Source organism: Equus quagga, chromosome 13, assembly GCF_021613505.1.
Source record: "Equus quagga isolate Etosha38 chromosome 13, UCLA_HA_Equagga_1.0, whole genome shotgun sequence".
In the NCBI taxonomy this organism is placed as follows: Eukaryota; Metazoa; Chordata; class Mammalia; order Perissodactyla; family Equidae; genus Equus; species Equus quagga.
The window spans coordinates 107,116,050-107,121,953 of NC_060279.1; positions in this window are offsets into that span (position 1 = coordinate 107,116,050).

Sequence of the window (5,904 nt, forward strand, 5' to 3'; positions counted from 1 at the left end):
CTTGGGCAGGGGTTACACTGTCTTCTGTTTGAATGAAAGAAGGGATTGACCTTAAGAAATATTTGGGTTATTTCCTTGGGACAGGTGATTTTTCAGAGGAGCCATATCTCAAGAACAAGATTCGAACCAAGAGTAGAAAAAAATCACCATGACTATTGGCTTCCTGAATAATTAGATGATCCTTTTGTGGTTGTAATCTGTAGGCTTGATCCTTGAGACTCAAAACAAAGAGGCCTTGGTGAGGGGGCGGAAACACAGTCTGCCCCTCTCCACTCCTAGGACACAATCTCAGTCAAGTGGGCAGCCTCAAAGGGCGCCAGAACTTTGGGGGATAAATGCCACATAGAAGCTGAGTGATGGAGCCCACAGCAGGGATGATGAATGGACAGGGCACTCGCAAACCTGAGGAGCTAAAGAAGGCTTTCCAGTATTGATATTCTAGCAGCTCTCTTAGAATACGCTGGAGTCACAGAGAGCTACCTAGGTCTTAAATAAGAGACTCGAAATCAATGGAAGAGCCAGGTCCACAGAGAATTTACCTCAGCGTGCTGTATAGGGAGGCACTGCAGGCAACATGAAGAAATCCTTAAGTTCACACAAAGTTTCAGGACACTGTAAGAAAATATGTAATCAAAGTGTTCAGTCGTATAGAAAACTCCTTCGGAAAAGCAGGTCCAACAAAGAAAAGAATTTGCTAGCTTTCTCATACATTGCCCGTGGGAATGCAAACTGGTGCAGCCACTATGAAAACAGTATAGAGGTTTCTCAAAAAATTAAAAAGAGAACTACCATATGACCGAGCTATTCCACTACTGGGTATTTTTCCAAAGAACAAGAAATCAACAATTTAAAAAGATGCATGCACCCCTATGGTCATTGCATCATTATTCACAATAGCCAAGACATGGAAGCAACCCAAGTGCCCAGCAACAGATGAATGCATAAGGAAGATGTGGTATGTATATGCAATGGAATACTACTCACCCATGAAAAAGACAAAATTGCACCATTTGTGACAACATGGATGGACCTTGAACGTATTATGCTGAATAAAATAAGTCAGATGGAGAAAGACAAATACCATGTGATTTCATTCATATGTGGAAGATCAACAAACACATAGATAAGGAGAATAGATTAGTGGTTACCAGAGGTGAAGACGGTGGGGAGAGGGGGAGAGGGGGAAAGGGGCACATACGTGTGGTGATGGATAAATACCAGACTGTCGGTGGTGAACATAAAGAAACTGAAACATAGCAATGTCCTCCTGAAATTTACACAGTGCTGTAGGCCAATATTATCCCAATAAAGTAATTTTTAAGTGTTAATGGTAGACTCTAGGTATACAGATGTTCACTGTAAAATTCTTGCAACTTTCCAAGATGTTTGAAATGTTTTAGAATAAAAATGTTAGGAAAATACAATGAGAAAAATAAGAAATAAAAATATGACAAAAGAAATATAAGAAAAAAAAAGAATTTGCTAGCTTTGGTGGATGTGCAAGCATGACATACCTGCATATTTTTATGGATCAGGGTTTGCAAAATAAAAAATCAAAGGTAGCGGATTATCTACCTCATTTTCTGACATGCACATCACCTAGTTTTCTTCTTTAAGACACACAGTCACCACACACACACACAAGCACATACACCTTGAATTTAATTTTGAAACTTCCACATACATTTTTCAAAGAACTTTAATATCTACTATCTCAGTTGATCTCTACAGTAATCCTATTAAACAAATAGAGATAAGTTTATTATTTTCCGTTGACAGATAAGACCGCTCAAAGCCAAAAGAAATTAAGTGATCTTCTTAAAAGATATTCCTCCTCTAGGCTTTTCCTTATAAAACTATTAGGACACTTTGGGTTGCAAATAACATAACTTCAGCTCTATTGGCTTAAGTAAACGGGAAATAATTTGCTCATGTAACAAAAGTCCAAGCTTAGACCTTCCTGACTAGCACAGCTCGATCCAGGTTTGGAAAGGATGTCAACAGAAATTAGTCTTTCTGTCTCTTGGTTCTAATTTCTTTGAACTGTCCTCATTTTCAGGTAGTTTCTCTACTCTGGGTGGAAAGATGGCCACCAGCAACTTCAGAATTCTCTCCTATCATCTGAGCACCCTCAGTAGAAACCATCTGCCTCTTTCCTACGCAAAACATAATTTGTTTTAGAGATGAATTTATAATTGAAGGTGATTTTTCCGTTCTCATAGCCTCTCCCGGTAGATTAAGAGTCTTTGTTGCTCAACGAAGTATTTAAATTTCTCTGTGGCTTCATTCCTCCATTCTACCTCCCTGGTAGACATCACTAGCTGATCATGGTGTATTTGTCTGGTGTGTTGAAAAGATTCTTTGTAATCTGTTTCAAAGAGAATTTAAGAAGCCATGTTTAATCAGTAGGATCTGGTGTGTAATTTGAAACCTTAAGCCTCTCTCAAGCAGAAATGCACGTTCCATTGTCATTGTCTCCCAGCTGGCTCATTTTGTTGAAAATTCATCAGTCTCCCTAAATTTTTTTCCAGAGGGCTCTCTGGCTGTCAAAGATAAGTATTTTCCCCAGTAAAACCTTAACGGGCCAGATACCAGTGGAAGTGGATCACTGAAGCGCAGGTGTACCCTTCTTCCCCTCCCCTTGGCTCTCTGCTCTCCCCCTGGGCCAGGAGCGGAGCCCAACAATCCAGTAAACACTCTTCAGAGCCATTCAGCCCAGCCTTTACTTATTAAGAACAAGGTCCCATAAATATTACCCTTAATGATGTCTTTTCAAATTAGAGTCTGAATGTTGACTGCTGCAGTATACCCAATATCATCTGATTGAGGAGGACCGCATCGTCTGACTCTAATTTGGACATTTTAAAGTAAATACAGGGTGACAAAGTCACATTAATGAATAACTGTGCACAAATTATAGAAATGTTCGGATTGCTGTGGGGAAAGGAAAGCCACACACCCTCCCTTTTCCTCCCCTTCCACTCTCCCATCGCACGCGATGACCGATGGCAATGGTTAGTCTGAAGAGAGTGACAGCTCTGGGCCCTAGTTCTGTCTTGCCCCAAACCAGCAAGTTGGTGCCAGTGGTGAACTCTTAGCATGAATGGCAATAAGATGGAACCAGGGAGTACTCTGACAGCTGGTTGCAAGTTGCTGTTGAATTAATTGGATGCCAGCCTGTAGTTGGAGAAAGGCTTTCCACTGTTTCAAGTCAGCTTTCCATACCTACGAGGGCCATGGCCCAAGAAAGCCCTTCTGGAAAGAAAGAGATCATGACCTCCTTCAGTGTCTGGGCTATTTAGGCTTAATGCATTAGAAAGGCATGCTCAAGAGGAAAATAAAACAACCAAGCCCAGAGGGGATTTAGGGAGAGCATTCTCTGTGTCCTCAGAGTCTTGACCAGGGTTACATGAGGCCAGCCTCTGTGCTCCAGCAGCCCAGGATCTGAGAGAGAAGCAAACGGGCGCAGATGCCACGTAGGGCCGGCAATAAGGAGTGTGTGCGACAGCGGAGTGTGAGCAAAAGATGATAGGAATGCAGGGGCAAGGAGGAATGCAATGGGTTTTTGCCTGGGGAACTAAGGCTTTTGACAGCTGAGTCTGGAGAAGCGAGCAGGATTTGGACAGGTCAAGAATCTGTTCCAGGCAGAAGGGGTGGCATCAGCGATGCAGAGGAACCTCTGTCTGAGGTGGATTCCAGTGGACATGGAGCCCACAGTAAGAAGATCAGGTTTATTTCTGTAGGCAAGGGAAGCTACAGAGGGGTGTGAGCAAACCAGTGACCGGATGAGAAGCATAGCTTGTGAACAGAACGTTTGGGAGGGCTCTGGGAACACAGCTTTCTTTTTATCACTAACTTCATGGCCTCTCCCAAATCGACACTTATGCGCCAAGCTGTCATGTGTTTACTCTCAACTGTGGCTATAGTATGCTCTGTTCGTGAGACTAGACACGTACTCTTTCAAAGGACAAAACGGATATGATTGACCACTGGACCCTAAGCACCTGGAACAGTTCCTGGCACAGGATAGACACTTCAAATGATGTTTTGAATGGATAACTCCACACTGCTTCTTCAGGCAGTAAGACCCATGACTAAAGTTCATCCTCCTCTGCCAAGACTTCCCTGAGAGATCAGGCCTGAAGTCACTGACATTTGTCTGCACCTCCCCTTGACGAGAAAGTCAACTTTCTTTCTCATTGATTTGACGAGATGGCTTCGTCAGTGAGACCAGGCCAGGCTCTCCAAGGGGGCAAGCATGCTTTACGGGGCAAGATAAAGAACCCTCCCTGGAAGAGAGAGATGATGAGCCATGTTTGAAAGATACTTTGGGGAATCTTGTGGTTTTTCCCTGCCAGGCATCTATTTCCCCTTCTGCTGGTGTCAACACCTTGGTTTTCCTTGAAGAATCCTCCTCCTGTCAGTCTCCAACAATGTGGTTCAGGTGCCCGGTTCCATCCTACGTGCACTGGCTGGCGCAGTTGGCAGTTGACTCAAGCCTAGCCAATAGCCGTACCATCCCCGTGGTTGCTCAGGAATGGGCACTAAATAGGTCAATCTAACAAGGGCCAGTCCCGTAACTTTTCTAGAACTGTTGGAGAAGGGATGTATCTTGTTTTAGGGACCATGAGCGGTGAGGCTCTGGAGCAGGCCTGCCCAAGAGTGTGGCCAGGAGACAAAAGCAGAGACAGATGGAGAGGGCCTGGGGTCTGATCAGAGGACGAGAAGGCCTAGGTGGCTCCTTTGAAGTGGGATTGTCTAGACAAGGCATCAGGACACTTTCTGAATAAGGATGAAGTGTCCTTCGGCCAAGCTATAGTCCCAAGCAAGTTATTTACCACCTAAAGATGTTGCAGACTAAAACCTCCTTCCAGAGTGGTCCCAAAGAACCCTGGAGGAGGACTTCACTGAAGGAAGCACCACGCAGAGGAACTTCAGTCCCGAAGCCACAGTACTGGCAGGTTTGGGCAAAAGGAATTGGAAAAATAGGGGGCCATGGCATCGTGAATCGTGAGCTCCTCCTCCACCTCCTTTCAGGCCACCATTGCTTCTCTCTCAATAGCTAAAAGAGTCCCAAGTTTCTATTCGTACCTTCTTCTAGCCCATTCTCCACAAAGCATCTAGAATCATCTTTTAAATACAAATTCTTGTTGTCCCTTTCCTGCTTAAAATCCTTTGATAGCTTCTCCTCCCAATGAGAATAAGATCCAGACTCCTTCCTGTGACATGCTTGGCCCCGTAAGGCCCGTCCTCAACCTCCTGCTCCATCTGACCTCACACCACGCTACAATCCAGCCACTATGCACTTCATTTGGTTTCTCAAACACACCAAGTTCTTTCTCACCTCAGAGTACTGTTGATGGTTTTCTTCCCTGGAATAGACTACCTCATGGTCTCCTCATAGTGGAATTCTTAACCTGGGTCATCTAAAATGCTACCTCCTCAAGGAGGCTTTCTCTTGCCACCATATCTCCCCCACTCAAGTAATCCTAATAATTTCCTTTATTGCATTCAAGTATGCAATTATATTGCCTCCTAATAAATCAAAGTTAGCTATGCAAGGACAGAGATCTTGTCTATTTTGTCACAGAAATTTTTGGAACTCCTAGAATAAATGAGCCCTGTATTCAGTATTTAGTTAGTATTTGTTGAGTAAACAGAGGGGAAGATGGATGGATGGATGGATAGACAGACAGATGGATGGATGGATGAATGGATGGGCAGATGGATGGGTGGGCGGATGGATGGATGGATGGATGGATAGATGGACGGATGGATGGATGGATGAATGGATGGGCAGATGGACGGGTGGGCGGATGGATGGATGGGTGGATGGATGGATAGAGGGACAGATGGATGGATGGATGAATGGATGGGCAGATGGACGGGTGGGTGGATGGATGG